At 39.2% G+C, this 20,952-nt stretch overlaps 1 long non-coding RNA gene across 1 annotated transcript in view; it reads left to right on the top strand.

Annotated features, from left to right (window-relative positions):
• Window positions 1–16,203, top strand: part of LOC118225900 — a 38,585-nt gene extending 22,382 nt beyond the window's left edge. Inside the window, exons 2-3 of the long non-coding RNA XR_004764924.1 lie at window positions 5,842–5,973; window positions 15,134–16,203. This is a non-coding gene — a long non-coding RNA (uncharacterized LOC118225900). The remainder of the gene's footprint in view (window positions 1–5,841; window positions 5,974–15,133) is intronic.
• Window positions 16,204–20,952: the final 4,749 nt, after the last annotated feature.

Here is a 20,952-nt window from a genome sequence, read left to right as displayed (position 1 = left end):
TTTGAAAACAATACCAAATATTTGACTGTCTATATTCTGCACTAGTACAAGACACACAAGTAAACGACAAATGACCGTATCCGTCACATACCATTAGATGATGGCTAAAAATCTATTACAGCATTAGAAACAGGCACGCGGGTTCCCAGCCCGGCACACGGTTTAGTAAGCTACATTTGATTTATTGTTATGGAGAGCAACTTAGACCCGCGCTAGGAACATAAAATGACATGCGTAATGTTGTCATATTGTTTTGATTTATATCAGTATTTTTGATAGGAAAACGATGCAGTTAAAGTTGCCAGACTCGATACAGATCGACGAAATGCAGGCCTTCATTTTTGAATTATCATTTGACGTTCTTTTTCAAAGCAAGTTCAAGAATGCATTTATTGGATTTTATGATTTGGTTTGTGGCAAAATTCGTTTACAGTGCAATATTACTATTTTAAGCTATACTAAAATAATTCCGGTTCGTGCGCTAAAATGTAGACGTTATACATTTTTTTCTTCTTTAAATTAGTTTTTTTGTTGTTGCTTTTTTGTCTTCCCGTTTAATCACCGAAAAAAAAATCATTGCTTAATTTTAAGTTGAACAAGAGGCAAAGAAGCATCATTATAAACATGAGAATTATTATAAATAAATAAATAAATACAAAACCGTAGCAACAGAACCGTCCACCCAACTAAACATAATATTAGTGTGAAACATTGAAAAGTTACACGTAGTAGTAATTATTATTATTATTATTATTATTATTATTATTATTATTATTATTATTATCCTTTCGAGTAACTTTTTAATGTTTCAGACCAATTCATTACAGCAGGGTCTAAATCTTGGAACCATTGTGGATTCAATTGCAGAAATTGTTTTAAATGGGCAATATCAAATGTGCTAAACTCTGAAATGGAACTTTTGAGAAATTATAATTGGCTGTGACCGCCTCGCTTAGAAAAGAGTGTAGCGCGGATATAAGTTTAATTAAGTTAACTCGTGGAAAAAAGATGCCTCAGCATGTTGCTTTCAGTCTGCCCGCCCTTTACAATAGAGGCTAAAGAGCAAGTGCATGCCTTTCTCACTGCAATGGGTCTACATCGGCCAATTTATATCGCCAGGGCATTGTACCGAACCCAATCAACTAAATATTATACGAATGCACTGCTGAAACTTTTCTCGTTGAGTATTACTTTTTGTCATCCTCCCACCTGCTGTCCCGGGTTATTTTAATTCAGATTCTCATTGCTATGCGCGCACACGCATGAACTCGCATCAACACAGAAAGTAGTATTGTGTTGTTTTGTTTAATCTTAAAAAAGGAAAATCAATTGCAATAAAATTATAGGTCTCCAGAGGCCAGCTCCTTTGCATATTAATTTTGTTAGATTTACCTCCTGTGGTCAAAGTTCGGTACGCCCATGAGATAACATGCAGACAATTTATTTATTTATTTATTTATTTATTTATTTATTTATTTATTTATTTACTTAGACAACGCGCAGGTTCAGCGAAAAAAGCCACGGCTCTTTGAACCATTTTCCCAGTTATATATTCAAGAAATTCGTTTACATTCCATTGGGTAGTTTCAAATTACAGTAGAGTAATTCGGCTACAGGATTCGGGGAAAAAAGCCTGGAGACAGAGCTTTATGCCGGATCTGAATCCGAATCCTGAATACGAATATCTGAATATTTTGAGGAAAGCTAATGTTTTCATCATTGTGTTTCTAACAGTAACCACACGAAGCTGTGCTGTCGTGTTGAAATGAAATTATAAGCTTATATGTTGCATACCTGTATAGCTCTGTGCAGTCTATCACACTGGTAATGAACCACGGAGCTATGACATTTTTAATTCTAAAACAGGCCTATTCCTTTACTCTTGGTTGCATTAGCCTACTTAATTTGACTTCAAAATGAATAACTCGTAGTCAAAACTAGGATACGACTTAGACATATATCTGAGAACGGGGAAACACTTGAGCACCGCTGTCTTATTGTAGCACGCGGTATTTAAATGCAATTTGAATAAAAGCACCACGGCTTTGTCTGGGCTGAGGTCCCCTCCCGGCGCCTTTATCAGTTAGGGCACTGATGCCACCTCAACCAGTTTCTGACAACTACTTAGCAACCTGGGGTGCCGACAGATGTCTATTCGTGTAAGTCTTTCGGGGATGCCCATATCATTAGAAAACGGATGTGAATCCTGTTTTTGAATAACCCAGTTACAATAGCACAATTGAAACTGAAAATTGTTGTTCGTTAATGCCGCACGATAAGGTAAGCCTGCTGAAAAGTTTAAACTACTGTGGAAAACGCGAAGCAGTGACGACTTAGCTAACCAAGGCTCGATGATGTCTGGTCAGGTGAAATACTAGAAACAATGCAAAACCATCAGAATATTGATTAAACTAAAAACATATAATCATCATTCGCCGTTACGCAAAACGAAGTAATTAAACACGTGTAACTCTGTAGAATATGGAATGACTTTCATGATAGTTTAAGAAATCGGTAATTCTTGCAATGCGTATTATAGGCTAGTTAATGTGCATTAAATGTAACATGGAACACCCACCATAACACGCACAGACACACACACACGAAGCAGAAGAATCTGAAATAGGAGAAGTAAAAGCATGAGTGAAACAGACACGGATTGAGTCCGTAATGTCCTTCTGCGGTTCTGCGAGGGGGAGGGAGAGAGGAGGGAAGCTGGAAAAAGGCTTCAAAAGCGTCTTGCCAGCAGGTGGCGGCAGCATATCGTTTCAGCTGCCCCACCCTGAATGCTACCTGGGAGGCTTATCCTTGATGCCGCTGAAACAAATTTATGGACACCATGCAGTGAGACTGGTAATGGATTAACTGACTGTAAAATACAGCATACAGTTCAGATGACATACATTCACCATTGGATAAACATTTCAATATAAATATTTGCATGTGTGTCTTCAGATTTAAGAAAGCTTTTCACTACAGCTGTTATTATTATTATTATTATTATTATTGTTATTATTAGAAAATTATGCAGAATGTGTATAATAACAATCCTATTCATACTATGTTGTTGTTGTTTTGTTTTGTTTTTTTGTAAAACTTTGTATTGAGTAGAAATATATTTAAGGACTGTATCTACTGTTACAGATGCACAAGTATTTTTGCAGTTTTGTGCAATTACCTGCAGACATGGCAGTCACATTTCACGTAACCAAGGTGAAGTCTAATGCCGAGTACACAGCATGCAATTTTTGTAAACCCCAAACCAGTGTATTACAGTTGCACCTTGATGCTAGTCCTGTAACTGGAGTCAGGACTGACACATGACACAACTAGAAATCTGACAGCCCTACATTGTCACCATTTCAGGATGCGGTTGAAATGAACTGCAACTGACATTTCTATTTTGATATTGCTACAATCTGGCTAATCCACTTCAAAAATGTTATTGTGTTAAGCACGATCTAACAAAAGATGGAGCCTATGCTTTTGTCAATGTAGGCTGACCTTATGCATTAGATATATTCACTATGCTTGTCAAGTCATGTTGTCAATGTAAAGCACATCCTAGCTGTTAGACAGTGCGAACAGATCATGTTTTTGCAATCAGTCTGACATCACATAACATTTAAAAAATGGTAATTATAAGTAGTATGTTTTGGGAAATGACTTTAGTGTCCTTGCATTCTCATTGAAGGCTTCTCAGTGCCCTCTGTCTGTTTACCCTGGCCGTCTTTGCAAAGATGAATCACAACTGAATTTTTTAATTTCCTTGATGTGGCCCCAGTCCAAAACTCGGCAGGGTCAGATAAAAATGAGCAGATGACGGCCTTCAATATCAAGGGATGAATAGGGTATCATTTTAAACATGATATATGATCATAATTACTGTAAAGGTCACTCCATCCCCCCATGATCAGAGGCACAGAAAGCAATGACCACCCATTTTTTAACATGAAAGCGGTGAGACAAATTTTAATTATTTGGCCTTTTTGTGCGATAAAAATCCCTCACCCTTACAAGGTGTGGATGAGTAAACAGAAATCCTGCCGTTTGCTCTTTTCGTCAAACAATGGCATATCTCTTGGCATTGCTCCAGCTCTGCAGAGTGCGACACAAACAGGTGATTGCAAGAAAACTGATCCCATCTTCCCGTCTTTCATGAAGCTGCTCTCTCTTTCTCTCTCTCTCCCTCTCTCACAAATAGCATACCAAATAATGATTTTACATGTTCCACTTATCAACACGTTCACTGAAACATGGCCAATCACACGTCTATTTTAATCATAAGTCTGTTGATTAGAACTTAGGGCTAAGTTCGAACGTATCTGTCATCGCTCTCCGCATGTTATCATAATGAAACGGCAGTATTTCTGTGAAATTCCCTTCCGGAAGCTCGGCGCAACTGCAGAGATGAGCTCCATTCATCCTCCTGCTTTCAAAAGCCTCTTTGCTTCAGCATTGCATGATGGACATGTTTACTTCTTTATTAGTCTCTTTCATACAATTCAGCTGAACGTTCCTCTGGGGTTTTGACTGGGAAGTCTCACGGCTCGCTGTAAGTCACTATTTAACGGATCAGAGTAATAAGGGAAGAGATAAAAAACAAGGTGCGGATGTAAATGGTCATCACTGCATGAATCTCTGCTGCATGTTTTAATTTCCGGGAATTATAAAGAGCCGTTTACCCAGATTCGAACAATGGCCACCGATGAAAGCCAATTTTAGTGCATTGGTAGCCAATACAGCTTCGGCATCCCTCATATACGGAGAGGAGAGTGAGTGGAGATTTAGAAAGTGAGGAGGAGACCAAGAGGAAAAAGGAGGGGAAAAAATAGAAGAAAATATCCAAAATGTAATAACGTGCTGGACCACCTCTTGCGCGAGTACAAGCATGGCATCTGTGTCAGATGTTGTTAATTAACGTCAGTATGTTCCTTGCTGGCACTTCTCTTCCTGTCTTCCACACAGGGCAGATCCCCGCGCCCTGCTGCTTGTGTGTGTGTGTGTGTGTGTGCGTGTGCGTGCATGGGGGGAAGGTGGGGGGGCGTGGGTGCAGAGGGTCGGGGGTGGGGAGTGATAATCCCACTCATTACAATTCCAATCTGTGACCTGTCTGGGGAGTGGGGGCCCACCATGCCACCTAATCAATATGTATTTTCCTCCTCTCTACCTTTGCACTCATTCTTCCTTGTGTGTGCATAGGCTGCCACCACCACTCATCCTGTCAGAAAGGAGTGTCGGGGTAGGGAAATATGCAGCCTACTGGTGCGGCAGGAGCACTCGGTCCTGTCAGCCCAGCCACCCCCCCCCCTCCCCCCCCCCCCCCCCCCCCCCCCCCCCCCCGCCCCAAAGTCTTACACGGTGCCTGAGTGTCACGGTCTCATCACTATATCACCTGTTTTAGCACTCCGTACCTGCTTACCCGTCTCTCCCGCTCAAAGCAAAGCTCTCTGCACATTTCTGTCAGTGATGTTCATCTGGTGGCCCCTCTGAGAGTTGTCAGTGTCTTTGTGTGGAAAGTTATGTTTAATGAGAGGATGATGGTGGCGTCAGTAACTCTGGGCATGGCAAACAGACAGACAGACAGACAGACAGACACACACACACACACACACCCACAATCTTTGAGTCTCTAAGTTCTATGTATCTAGATAAACAAAGTAGTGAGGGAAGAGGCACTAAGGGAAGAGGATACAGATTTCCCTCTAAATGACTTTTCTCCCACTGAAAACTGATATTTGCTTTACATTTCCACAAAAGCATTAATTTAACTCCTGCAGTTTCTAAGTGGAGAATGCTATTAGTGTGTTTGAGTTGATTTTGTTATCATTTCATTTTCAGTTTCCACATAAGAATGTGAGCGTGTATCACTACAAGAGATGGAGAGGCCTGTCCACATCCTGAGGGACAGACCCATCAGCAGAGACTTTGGGAAGTAAAACAGGGACAAGGATGTCAAGATTCACAGCTGTTGTGAGTTATGTCCCTGACTTTCAGCTTCATAGATAATTCTAGACACATTTCATCCATTGTAATTTTGTCAAGGCAACTGACAAGTAAAATAAAAGTGGGAAAAAGATGTAGGTGAAAATGAGTCATTTTGTGTTTAAATGTTGTTCATTATTATGTGGTGAAGTTGGACATGTTTCGGAGAAACATTTGAAATCATGCTATATGTTTTTTGCAAACCCTTAAAGCACAACTGTAGATTTCTATTAATTTCACATCTAGAACATAGGTTTTTATTATGTATAAAGCAAAACAGATTTCTGCATGATAAGCTTTCACAAACTGCCAGACAGGCCTGCTCCCCATAATGGCAAAGGAGCACTATAGCTGATGTACAAAAGATATTTGGTAAGTGACAAAAAAAAAAAAAACTACTGTACATCTTCGCTGGAAATAAAGACAAGCAAGATGTGTTGCTTATTACAAATGTATTTTTCAGACAATGTAATGTCAGATTTGACTTTTATTCTTACTTTCTATGAAAGCAAATACATTTTTGTCTGTTTTGACCGACTGCAGATACTGTATCTGTCGAGGATGTGTGAACACTGTAGGGTCACTGACTCTGATCAGGGGTCATTACAGATGAGTGTAGCTAGTATAACGGTCATGAAACTGTGCTTGAAATACAGTTGTTGATGTACGCTGTAGCGAGGTACTTAAAATAAGCTACTTCAGTATATATCCAGCTATATAAATGGAGACTATGTAAAAATGTAAGCTGGGTAAGTCGCTCTGGGGTGTTTACCTCACTCATCAAAACAAGGATTTCTGTGCCTAGAACAGAAGGTCTCTGAGATGAATTTGTATCTCTGTGGAAGCACAGGCATTACTTCTGAGCACCTCTGGTTTTCAGAATAATAAATAACTCATTGCAGAATGCAACATCATATAGGTTTGAAAATGTAGGCAGCCTAGTTAGTGTGCTGGGGGCTAAATAGGTTGAATCATGCTGCTTGAAAGACCATGAGGAAAACAGTGCATCGCGGCGCACTGAAATAGGTTCGTTTTTCATGTCTGGAAATATCACAGCCTGTCTATTTATGCACAAGAAAGCTCATATTCTGAATTAGTTTTTATGCAAGTAACCATAATAGGTAATTTTATAAGTTATGTAGCATGCTGATCTTAGATATCATCAAGATGCAATGCCTGCATAACTGTTGATTGGATAATTTCAGTAATAGTGCACCTGGAGTGTGCTATTGCTTGCATAACAGTCTGGAAAGGGGTTTGAAGTATGTTCGTTCAGAGAGGAGAAAATTAAATGAAGTATAAAGAGGGTGGCAGATCAACAGCGTTCAGTATTTGCTTTGTTCACTGTGTGCTCCCATTGAACAAAATGCACCTTTTATAACGCATCTCCACAACCTTCCCCCGGATTGCTGCGGATAGGACCGTGATTTGTCTGAATGGACTTGTGGACGAAATCCACCGAGACCAGTTTCGCCGCCACATGTCCGACGATTTAAAAAAGGAACAACCATGGCCAGCAGATGTTACAGTTATCCAAAATGGTAAAATGGGGTCCAGGAAGGCCATAAAAGAGTGCTGTGAGCAGGGGCTATGAGTCTAACTGAAGTGTATCACTCCTGTTTATCGTTAGCCTCGCTTTAATAGGAACCCCGAGGTCTTGCGTGTCCTCTGAAGGATAGCTGCCAGGGGCAAACGAGGGGTTATCTATTTGGCAAGGCTCGCCTTTGCCAGGAATTGCCGAATTAGTTTGCTGCACAAGAGGTGCCAAGGCTCATTTTAGAGCTTAGCACCTCTGCACCAATTTTAGGGTAGGATGGCGCCATATGTGAGGGCATCGTTGCCATGGTGACGGCGGAGGGGAACAGAGAGGGAGGAACTGTTAGAGCATTGCCGCACTGTGCAAACCCCCTCTCATAACTCCTTTTATATGTCAGGGCATATCCCTGCTCTCTGCGATGTCTCTGTCACTGTCTCTGTTTGCCACATTTGTGTTAATGCTCAAAATATAATAAAAAAAATAGCCGGGCGAGAAACTTTACTATGTGAATTATATTTACAGACGCTCTGTCCTGTTGTTTTATATTCTCAGCCACAGCTGGACAAGAATGATACTTGGCTGTCATGATGCATCCACAGAAATGTATGCGCAGCTAGTAAAAGATTACTTTAACCCACTTAATCCTAGGTTACCTACTGTACAGTACCGTGTTATCTCTGGCATGCATTTGTCCCGATACCTGAATGCTCATAAATTTAACTTCTCCGAATTGCAATGGCTCGGATCTGACCCCATTGGATATATTTGCCTCTCTGCGTCATCATGAAGTACTGTGCATTACAGGAAATATGTGGAACTTCTATTTTTAGATGCGCTGCTATGTGTTTTTAAATGAAGCAGTGCAAAGTGGTCCTTTAGTGAACTTTGTATTAGATTTTTTACTAATTTTACTTTGCCTTTTCAATGAATGTGCTAATATATGTTGACACGCTATTAGTTCAGCATACCACTCACAAACTAGGACTAAAGGAAATACAGTACAGTCAGAATGGACCTCTCGCTGCCTTTTATTTTACATGCATTTAGCTATAAAGGGAATGGTTCTATAACTTCCCTTTTTGATTTCAGTGCGCAAACAATAATATTGATAGTTGCATTGCATTTAATGTGCTTGGTAATGTGACAAGGGGTGCTTCCTTCCAAGATTTTAATGGAATACTCTAAACGTAATCCATGTTTTGACCAAATAATAGTTCCTGACAATTTCAGTGTAAAAACAACACATGGGTTAGAGTGGAATTAGACTAAGACATTCTAGATAATAGATAATGCATCCCTACAAAAGGACAGAGCTTTGAGCTCACTCCTTAGCCTTTTTAGAAATGATTAGCAAGAGGTTCTGGGTCAGATTCTACTCAACGCTGAGTTCTCTCGCTGAAGGAACCACCGTTTCATTAGTAAACATTCCTGTTTTAAGACAGTCTCCTAATGGCAAACCAGTCAGATGTTCAGGTCTGTGCACATTTGTTTGTGGCTTACCCATTTTTATTTTTATTCTGCCTATAATAAAAAGTCCATTAAACGAGACACGTTCCCAGCCAAGCAGGCAAATTCACTTGCCTTGCCACTGAAGGCACGGACATTTGATGTTAGAATAAATATAATTTCCGAATAAATAAATAAATAAATAAAAGGCACGGTTAGATTCTGAAGACAACAGAGAGCGGGGACTGATAGTCAGGCTAGAGTGGGTATAATACATTTTACATCAGGCCCTAGTCAATTTGTCACCAGCAGAATGATATTACATTCGATTCTCCAGATAGCTCGCGCAAATGCATGTGAGTGTTTCCTCCTCATCAGTCTCCTTTATATTTTTAGACAGTCTTTATGTGAGTACAATGGCTTCAATATCAAACATTTTAAATGATGCTTGAAATATCAGTCACTTGACTTTGATGTCACAGGCAATTAAATCCAACCCTTCCTTTCCCCGTTAATAACAGCAATCTCGCCAAGTCTAGTGCCTAATTAATATGTGCTATTTGTCACTTTGCCGTGACACATGTATATCAAAGAGAGAAAAAGGTGGGGGGGGGGGGGGGGGGGGGGGGTGGGAGGGGGGCAGTGGTGGTGTGGGGAGGGGGTTGGGGGTACATGGTCTTTTATTTGGTGGAATACAGGTGCAGCTTTCACCCTTTGTGCTCAGCAGAAAGCCTGCCTCTGTGACTGGTGTGTCCCCTCCAATTGGGATCCTGACACAAAGACACCTGGAAAGTGTAACTGAGGCAGAACAATCTAGAGCCTTATGTACAGTGACTTGTAATTACAGAAAAAAAGAACAACAACAACTACAACAACGCAGGTCATATGTACAGACCCATAGCTCATTTTGCAATGCCTCACATAAGGAAACATGCAAACAAAAGCTTCATGGTTTGTATAAACAAAGGTAAACCGCCATTGTTCATGCAAGTTCTTTCTCCGTAACTCAAACTGTTGACCCTTGGTTTGAAGAATACTTGATACAGCCATGGAAAAGAGAAATCACTTTGGTGATTCCATGACTAAATCCTTTCCCAAAGCCATAGAGATGGTATTTGTTTGTGTGTTGTCATGGAATGAGCCAAAACATTATTACCCCCATCAGGCGATAATTGAGTGGGATCCACTGCTAGTCTGCGGAAAGCTCTCGTAGTAAGTGTGTCATTAGAGCACTTGATTTGTGGCGTAAACATTTATGGTAAACGATAATGTTAGGAGTTCAAATACCATCGAAGGAAAAATGTCACACGATTCCTAGACAGCTACCATTTTATGTCTGGATGTTTGATGGTTCTTGAAGTAATTCTGTAAAAGAATACGACTAGTAAAGAAAAAGAAGAAAAAAAAACTACCATTGATAATAACATTGATATTTAAAGCCCCAGGATGGACAGACAATTATTTTAATGCATTGCTAACAATAGATATTTCATTGGGCTCTAAACGTGCTGTAACCACAGCCCGGAGTGATATTTTAGTGTCGCCGCAATTAGGGCCTAGGCAATTTCAGCACGGGCTCTGCAGGGGGTAGCGCGGCAAATTCGGACACAGGAGCGAAACCCAGCCTCATAGCCGAGGCTCGCGGGCCCTTTCAGCTTCTTGCTGCTTTGCAAAACAAAGGGAAGGGAGGGAGAAAAAAAAATCACATTACATGTGAACGTGTTCCCCTCCGATATCTGAGGGAGTTCAACAGCTGAATTTCAATAGCCGCTGACATTATATGCATTCATAACAAGAGAGCGCACACTGGCGCGGCTCCCCATATTAACACGTTGAGGCCAGATAACCCGCTTCTGTAGGCTAATATATTAACCGCAGTCCCTCCTGTTTTTTTTTTTTTTGTCGGGGATGGACACCGTTATCAAAAAGCTGCCAGCTCGCACATCTGTGCGGAAAATGAATTGTCTCGCTGAGCCCTCCGACTCAAGGATTCACTTGTAAAGAATGCAGTTTTTATTGGATGAACAGACTAATGTACCATGCAATGTAGTGGCAGTAGCATTTTATGCAACATTGAAAGAGCCAATTAATTTGCATAATTCAGTGAGTGGTTGCCATGACTTTAAGGTGGGATAGGCAGCTCGGCAGCCTCGTCTGCCCCACGCATTCTGATAAATTAATCATTCCTGCCGCACAATTAATTACACTTATGACAAACCGAACCTTCTGCCCACCCACGGGTCCTGAAATTCCATAGTCGGGGTCTGATATTAATGCTTCCTAAAACCCGATGATTTACAGAGCACCTTAACAGTGCTGGACGCCTAAGGCTGAACAAAATTAATATTTTGTTTTCCATCTGGAGGCATCAGTAAAATTAATGAGGGAAGGAGGCCCATGCTAAAGCAGAACAGGGATCAATCTGCGCTTTTTAAATAGTGCTACTCTTTGCTTGAGGTAAGGGAGTGCTGCTTTCATAGTGCCTAGGCTGCCGTTCGAGGATCCCTACTGTAAATTGCTAATAACAATCCTGTACTCACACAATGCAACCTCCGCCCAGATAATTGCTATTCACTTGCAATGCTTATCTTTATTCTTTTTTCTCTCTCCAACAAAAGTGAATTGCATTAACAATAGCGCCGCACGCTGGTAATATATGTTGGTGGAAAGAAAAGTTTTTTTTTCTTTCGCCTGGGGTTTGAATTGTTTAGAACATCTGGGTTTTATGGCCATCCTCAGTACGTATAAAAATCAAAGACGCGCCAAAAAGAAGCCGGTAATTCTGTGAGAGGAGCTTTTAATCAAGCCATCAAACTCAGAGAGGGATCTTTAACAATCTGTATATGTTCCTTTCCTTTATTTGCCTGAGTAACACTCCAGACACTCACAATGCAGAAACTCAGCAGGGTGAAACAGTGAGAATATCTTATGCCTGTTTACGTTTATTCATTTGGATTTGAAAAAGGCAGGAAAAGATGCGAACCTCATCAAGCTGAAGAGTACTGACAGGAACTGTACAAAGCATCTGGATCTGAGCAGCCCCTACCAAGTTGTTGTTACAACAGTTATAATAACAACAACAACCTCAATAATAATAATAATAATAATAATAATAATAATAATAATAATAATATAATTTGTCCTGCCCAACTGGTAAAGAAAAATAAACATGTCCAAAAAGCCCAGATGAATACATAGTTATGTCTTCAGACTTCTCTGCTGTTCCCTTCATCCATGAGGGCACATTTTATTAAAATCTTACTTATTCTCTTATACTATGTTTCAGATGTCACAATAAGTGTAGAAGTGATCTAAAATCCGTGAAGGAGTGAAGTAAAATGCAGAATTGGCCCAATGTATGTGGCTAATTTGAATTGGAATGAAATACTGTTTTTTGGTTAAATGGCATTGGATCCATTTTGGTTAAAATTCTGCACAAATTAAAAAAGTAAAGGAGTGAAGTTAATAAATCAATAAATCAGGTGAAAGTTGAGTCCAGTTTCCTAGATTGGCCTCCACTCTTAAACAGGATGTGCCAAACAGGAGCAGAATGGCTCTAGCTCTCTCACATGTTTCTGGATGAGACAAATGGAATAATGACATCTAAGCACAGTGTCTTTTGCATTCATTTGTGGTTCTGATGTGTCCTAACATTACATTTTAGTCACTGAGAGAGAGAGAGTGAGAGAGAGAAAGAGAGTGAGAGATGGCAGCCGGGCGTGGCAGCTGGGGATGGGGGGGGTGGGTTATGTGATGAGGCCCTCCTGCAGCTCCATCACCGGCCAATCACATCCCTTCCCCCAGCTGCCACTATCTGTGCCGCCTCACAGGCCCGCTTTGAGAAGGTAGTCCTCATCACTTTGAAGTATCACTTCAATTACGGGTTTTGACCTCGGTGGTCAGCCCTTGATTATTTACACAAAGCTGGCATAATTCTGCTGGAAAGCCTTGCTTTGGCCATGATTACAAAGCCCAAACCAGCTCTAGTGGAGTGAATTTCAGACGAGCCCTTATACGATGTTGACCTGCGTTTGATAGGGTTATACAGGGCCTGAAAAGGCTTACTTATTTGTCAGCCTTTTTCCAATCGCATTCAACTACCCGGCCGCATCAACACACATAATCTCTCTCTCTCTTTCCCTTTCCTTCTCTCTCACAAATACAAAGTATACTTAAATGAACCATTATTTAAGTTATTAAGTTTTTGACAGACAACGTAATGCAGACCAGCTTATTCCCTTAACACCTCCAAAATAAAAGGCACCGCTATTAAAATATTAAAGGGCAGTTATGCCAACAAGTCAAATCCATGATTTAAAAATGAATTTGCTTAAGGAAATGAATTCACTTCAAGGATAGTGTAAAACTGTGTGTGTGTGTGCATGTGCATGCGTGCGTGTGTAATTGCTAGAAAAGATTCCTGACCGCACTGACAGATGCAATAAGTAGTATGGGTGCTTGACTTAATCCCTAAACAGTGGTTTACTGTTTCAGTATACTGTTTACTAATATCAAAGGCTTATCTGCCTTTGTGTTCTTTCTACTTGGCTTGTTGGATACACTCACATCACTTTAAAATTGAAATAGTCAAATGGCATTGAATAATAGATTGTGGCATTGACCAGAAGATGTTTACTTACCCTTTCAAAGCAATTTTACATCTCAGCCCAGCTGGGGTTTCCCTGCTTTTTATTATTATTATTTTTTTTTTTTTTTTATGGCGCAAAGTTGAAACAAAGATGAGAATGACAATTGGTGCTATTTATTTTTTTATTTATTTTTTATTTTTTAAAAGCCCTTCCTGTTTGCGCATTCCAAGCTAGATCGCCCACATCAAGTCAGGCATGAAGCAAATGAAAAATATGACGGTTCATAATCTGAACAAGGCCTGCATGCAGCACGGCCATAAAAGTTGCAACTGCCAGCTCAGGTGGAAAAATGTTGGAGTAAAAAATGTATTCAATAAATAGAAAAGCCAGCATGGGGCAGCAAAGTGTGCATGAGACACTGGTTTGGAGATTGGAATAATGGAACGGGAGGTAGATGGAGCATGAGTGTACATTAAACAGCAGTGTTTGTCGTTTGCAGTGCGAACCAGTCCACTGGGAGTATAACTCTTAACTATCATCATATTCTTTCAATTTGAGGGAACTGCCTCCTCTGTCATCATTCTTATTTTGTTTAGATGAGGGCATGAGAATATTTAATCACACAGAGAAGCAGAAGTCCATCTATTTTATTCCAAAAATGGTTGTGGCCTACAGAGTCTTGCTTGAAGTGAGGAACTTGCAGTCCTGCATTTTGATTGCATAATACACCAATGTCATTATTTAATTTCACATAAAGGGTATATGGAAATAATAATAATAATAATAATAATAATAATAATAATAATAATAATAATAATAATGGATTACTTTTGCATAACACCTTTCACTATCAATACACTGCAAAAAAGTCTGTCTTAACAAGTGTTTTTGTCTTACCATACAATCTTATTTAGAGAAAAGTATAAAATAATAGTTTGTTTTAAGTTCTTTTTTGCTAGACAAGTAAAACAGTCTTACCCCAATTTATATCAAATGGTTCTCTGATGCACATGATTTAAATTCAGGGGAACTGGAGAATACAAAAAGGTATTTTTCTAATAATTGAATGTAAAGGGGACAAAATCAGTGAGACTGCCTCTGATTGCACAATTATGGATGCCTCTGATACAAGTAAATTAATTTACCAAATAACTTGGTACAGAGCTGTTTACAATTGTGTATGTAAGCCTCACAGTAATCCTCACAAACCTTTTGTCTACTGTAAGCCATTGAAGTTCCATGAGAATTAACAATCTATTTTGTGCAGTTTGTAACTTGTGCTCAAGTAGACTATAATACTACAAACAAGTAGTACAAACAAAGTGGCTTTGTATCAAAGCCCCTGCTAACATTTGTAGTGCTGCTTTATCCAAAAAATAAAGGTTTTCGAGCAAGTCTTTTGATTTATTTTAGTAATGGCTTTTCACCATCACCCCAGAAAGGTGATTTTCTAAGACACATCCTATATAATTAACATGTCTTTGCAATAATCTGGGAGTCCCCAACTTTGACTGAATCCTGCTGATTTCCCAAGTTCCCAATTTTAGAACTAATTTTTTTTTTTTCTGTTTTTCAGATATGCAGAGATAGTTTATTCCCGGAAAACCATCCATCTACATTTTCTAATTCCTCACTTTTTCAACAGCTGTTTTATATTTATGAGATATGAGGAAGAGTGGACCCAAGACACTTCCCTGCGGCACCCCGCACCCGATAGGCCTTGGAGTAGACAGAGTCCGAAGAACATCCACTACCTGTGTCTGATCAGAAAATACGAATAAACCCACCCTAAACCTAATCTACTAAAACTTTGAGACTTTTAGGCAAAACTCCACCCCGGTATTTTGTTCCAATCACCTTCTGCTAATTAGCACAATTGTTCAACCAGCAGGTATAATTAACAAATGAAATCGGCTGATGTCATGGATGGAAGAACTTTTACTTTCCAACCCCTAGACTTTCCAACTCTGCAAGTTGGGAATTTCGCCAGGACTAGAGAACCCCCAACTCTAGGACTATGGGACCTGATTCCTGGAGAGCAGGTTCAGGATTTTATGAGTTAATTATTCCAATCATTATGTGATCTGCCATTTTAGATGCATTTAATGATGCATTAATGAACAACACCTAAAGTTTTTTGTGTCACAATATGACACCTTTCACTCCAGTTGGCTAATTTAGCCAGGGTAACAGGTGTGAACAAATCCTGCACATACACCATCCCCAGGAATTACCCACCTCTTCCTTATTCATTGCATCAAGCCTGCAGGGATTTTTAATGGCCATAGTAAATCAGGACCTCAGTTTAAACTTTGTGTTCAGTTTGGATCAAACTGATCTGTCTTAAACTTTTCATAAAAGCGGAATGACACTTGAAACAATGAGAGAGGAGTTTTATAACTGGTGACAAAATCTGTGTACATTTGGTTCTTGTTTAGTGTTTCTGTTTGTTGTTCATAATCTGTATTGCTTTATGTCTTTTCCTTTATATGGTTTATTTGAATATAATGAAAAATAAGTGAGATGTCAGTTCAAACAATTACATATCAAGAATATACTGCATGAAAACCTTGTTTCATTTTTATTTTTCACACAAAAAGAAAAACTTTGTACATGTACATGCCACTGGCTTGAACAGGCACAGAGTAGGAGAATGAGACAATGAAAAAATATAGAATACCTGTACACTAGTGAATGTTCTATTGTGGTCAAGATGCACTGTTTCAACCAAAGAGGCCTTTGTTAGGCATGACAAAGAACTCTTTGGTCAAAACGTTGCATCTTGAATAAATCACAAGGGAGCATTTGCTAGTGTAGGTGTTATACATATAATAGCTTCCTTACCACTAATATAACAGGGCTTTCAGTATCTAGTCTTAATTCTAAGCCTTTGATTGCCTTTAGAGTCTGTGATTGATGTTCATCAACATGAGAACCACAGTGGTGCCAATGAAAGTTAAAGAAACCATTATGAGACCAAAATTTGAAGAAAAAAAAAACAAAACAGTCAGAGGCATAGGCCAAACCTTAGGCAGACCAAAATTAACTGTTTGGAACATTATTAAGAAGAAAGAGAGCACTGCTGAGCTCAGTAACCGCAAAGGCCTGGTAGGCCAAAGAAAACCTATATAGTTCATGACTGAAGAAATTCTTGCCATAATGAAGAAAAAAACCCCAAACACCTGTCCAACAATCTGCCTGGGACGAGGATTGTCAAAAATGCTAATGTAGGGCAGTTCACAGAAGTCTGCATCTTACCAGACCCTCAAAGTAAAACAGACTGTTTACTGTGCTGACAGGGAGTCAGCAGTTGAGATGAAGAGAGAGTGCTCAGTTGCAAAACACACAGTTGGATCAGCATTATGTAAACTTTAGGTTCTCCATAATACAATGTAATCATGTTTTTTTATTGTTGGAAAACTGATGTCATGGGGAACAAGTTGGTGTATTTAGTGCTGGGGTGCTGACTAAAGATCTTGATACCTATGGGTCAGGCCCAGCCAGCTCATGTTTTATGATTGAACAGTGGTAGTCAGCACGACCCCTGCCACATAAACTTTACTTCTGCACATAACCTTCAGCTCCAAACATAGATTTGTACAAACTGAATTGTGACACCTAATCACACAAGTGGCCAAGCAGTTTTACTTATTTGATGCTTGGTTTTATTTGCCATGAGCAAGCGAGCAAGTTTTACTGTTGAGTGCTGTAGAATAATGTTACTTAATGGCGAATGTTACTTACTGTATGTTTTTTTTTTAATAGTCATTTTAATGCAAGCCCTCAGAAACTATAAAAGCCAATTTAATATATATATATATATATATATATATATATATATATATATATATATACACTGCCTGGCCAAAAAAAAAGTCGCACACTCTAATATTTCGTGGACCGCCTTTAGCTTTGATTACGGCGCACATTCGTCGTGGAATTGTTTCAACAACCTTATGTAACGTCACAACATTTATTTCCGTCCAGAATTGCATTATCTTGTATTGACGACGGGAGAATCGAATCACTCCGTAAAGTCTTCTCCAGCACATTTCAAAGACTTTCAATGGGGTTAAGGTCAGGACTCTGTAGTGGCCAATTTATGTGTGAAAATGATTCCTCATGCTCCCAGAATCACTCTTTCACTCTTCTTTGAGCCCGATTAATCTTGGCATTGTCGTCCTGGAATATGCCTGTGCCGTCAGGGAAGAAAGATTTGTATTTGTATATGTATATTCATCTGATTACCCAGTCATATTTTAACCTGTGAGCCACCTTTCATGTGTTGACTATTCTTTCATGAGATTGCTATTATTATTATGATAGTTATTCTATTTTCCTTTCTCATATTATGAGATTTTGGCTGCCCTGAAGACTGTAGTGTCTAGTCATGGCTGACTATCAAAGTGCGTTCATCCCAAGATTACCTTTGAAAGCATCCAGTAAAGACTATGAAAGCATCCAGTAAAGTACATGCACAAACAGTAACAGTTCTCTTTCAGCTCTGTCACCTTCATTATTATTAGCAAAAATGATCAATCATATATTCTGATTATTTGGATAATTAATTTTTTTCTTGATTTATGTGCAGAAGACAGATTTAAATTTGATGAAAGGCTGGCTTGTTTTTTTAATAACAGGAAAATATATCCTCTTGCAATTTATGTCTGTGAAGAGCTGATACAGTACATTTTATAATACTTTTATCTGACGGGCATTCATTACCAGTTCCTGTGCTGATTTTAGAGAAGGCATCAAGTTGGAGGACATAAGTCTTGTATCAGTCAAAGCAGAACATGTTATCTTTCCTACGGACCTCCTGTTTGCTGAAGAATAAGAGGATTCCCTCTCCTGTGCTTTTCCACCTTATTATTCCATGTAGAGAGGTTTCACTGAGAGGGGAAGGTACATTCATGCTGTGTGTTTGCAGGGAAAAATATTACAATACTTTTATGATGAATGGTAAGTCTCACGAAGTAGAGTCAACCTATTACATTTCTTACATATCCTTGTCTTGATTAATTCATTTTTATTCTATATTTCATTATTTTATTTTTGAGCTTTTAATGATTTGTCGACGCGTGGTCTACACAACTGGGATAACCGCTCATGTTTTCTTTGCGACTATAGGTGGCGACACTGCATTCATTCAGTCTCTTAGAACAAGCTTAATTTGGATGAAGTTTTTATTTCATATTTTCAATATCATCTGCCCTTCATTTTTTATTGATTGGCTATTTTGTCATGGTGTACTGGCCTCCATATTTTAGACATTTTCATCATTGCTTAAGTCAAGAGAGCCTATCTGACTTGTCAAAATGAATACCGTTACAAGCATTTTACCCTGAATTTAGTCATATTTGTTTTGCATTATGCAGTTTTAATACCTTGATAAATGCTGAAACAATGTACATCTGTCATATCTCTTGTCGCATGCTATATTCTTTTTTAATATAGCACCATTTGTCTTTGAGAGAGAAAAAAAAACAATCACTGTAAAAGTTTACTTGACGAACACAACCCCTCCGCCTTTAGAATAAAATACAATCATTTCTGGTGTTTGTGACGGATTATCATTACCTCTTCTGGCGAATACCAAGCTCATTACGTTAGTGCACGACCGGTTTTAATGCATATACCGCATATCTCTCAGAAAAAAAATGTTATTGTGCGGGGATTTTTTTTTCTTCCCTCCGTCGGATGCTGTAGCCAGCCTTTTGCACTTGGCTATTAAACACAATGAATATGTCCTTTGTTATTAACATCTGTTCATCAGGGATCGGTCCTCAGCTAATCACCCTTCGCACCTTCTGTTTCTGCAGTGGAGGGGAAGCAATCAAGGGCATCATTTGGCAGCTGGCTGGGGCCACTAATGTGTTTCCCCCCTCTTTTTTCCTCACTACCTCACTTTCCTCCCTTCTTTTCCCCTTTCCCTTTACCTTCATTCTTTCCCCACTTTCCGCCTCTTGTGCCACACTGGATAGAGTCAGAGGCCATGTCTCTCATAGATTGATTTAAATTTGTGAAGCATGCTTATCTCCCAAAGATAATCATGTTTGGGCAAACCATGTTGTTTTTATTTTTATTTTATCTTGTTTCTGTTTCATATATATACCATATCAAAATTCTCTGTTATAACATCTCTGTATTTGTATTGCCGTGCATTGAGCCAAAGACAAACACACACATTCTAGTTTGACTGGATTTTTTGAGGAAAATGTTCATAATACTGTTTGAGATTGTACGCACTGATGGGTGGCACACATAGATTTAGTGTTCCGCTGCATTTTCACACCTTCCTTGTGCTGTAAATTCAATATTAAGCCAGAAGTGTGAGTGCAGTGTTTAGGGAGAGAGTGTCCCAGTGGGAATTTGGTGTCGGTGAAAGATGACAATGGGTTTGTAAGATGACTGTCAAGATATAATGGGACGCAAATGGCCAAAAGATGTGGCAGGGAAACACAGGCACCCACAAAAGGCTGGTGTTTATTTACAAGCTTGTGAAAAGGTGCTGATGCGAGGAAGATGTTTGCAGTGGGGAAAAATAAACAGAAAATGCTAGAAGGTATATAAATGGGAGATATTTCATTAAGTTCATTACCAATGATGAGAGGGTGATCAATGTCATGTACAGCCATAAGTTCCATGAAAACCCCCAAATAATACACAGGCTGGTTTATAAAGCCTAACCCCCTCACAGGAACTCAATGAGGGAAACTCACTGGCTCCCGCAAGAAGGTAGTTCAGTGCAAGACAAAAACTCCTGTGCACAACAAAGCTTCAAAAACTACAAACCACATTATCTTAAACACAACAAAAATTCATATTTCATAAATAATTTTTGGTAGTTTGTAGCAGTATACAACAGTATAATCTATCCTTCGATCACAATAGCCTACATATCCTGACAGTGCACCAATCCTGCACTTTTAAAAGTGCCTAATGTGCACGTGTGTTTCCTAGGCGAATACAAGAACCACTGCACAGTTGAATACATCTCAGTTCAAGTGCGGGAATCACCACAGCCAAACGTTTTCAAAGAGTTTATCACCCACAAAAGCAGTATAAAGAAAGGACAATTAGGATGTGGTGGATTATAATTGTGGTCGCAGGAAACATAAAACAATGATGCTCAAACTAACGCAGTATAAATGGCTGTGGACTGTTTCATTTACCCCAGGAAAGGAAGCAAATAAAAAGCAGAATATGAAACATTTAGAATAAAAAGAATTCCCTGCTCCATGTGACATAATGGACACAGAGCAGCAACAAAGATAGAACTTAGTAGGTACATTGCTTATGTTATGCTCAGACAGTTGCTGTGTGTAAAATTTACTATGTCTTGAGATGGCTACAGTACTGACGTTTGACCTTACAAGAAAATCTAAAAATTGT

The sequence above is a fragment of the Anguilla anguilla genome, chromosome 4 (assembly GCF_013347855.1).
Source record: "Anguilla anguilla isolate fAngAng1 chromosome 4, fAngAng1.pri, whole genome shotgun sequence".
In the NCBI taxonomy this organism is placed as follows: Eukaryota; Metazoa; Chordata; class Actinopteri; order Anguilliformes; family Anguillidae; genus Anguilla; species Anguilla anguilla.
The sequence above is the reverse complement of the archived record's forward strand: the minus strand, read 5'-3'. Positions and strand labels throughout refer to the sequence as shown.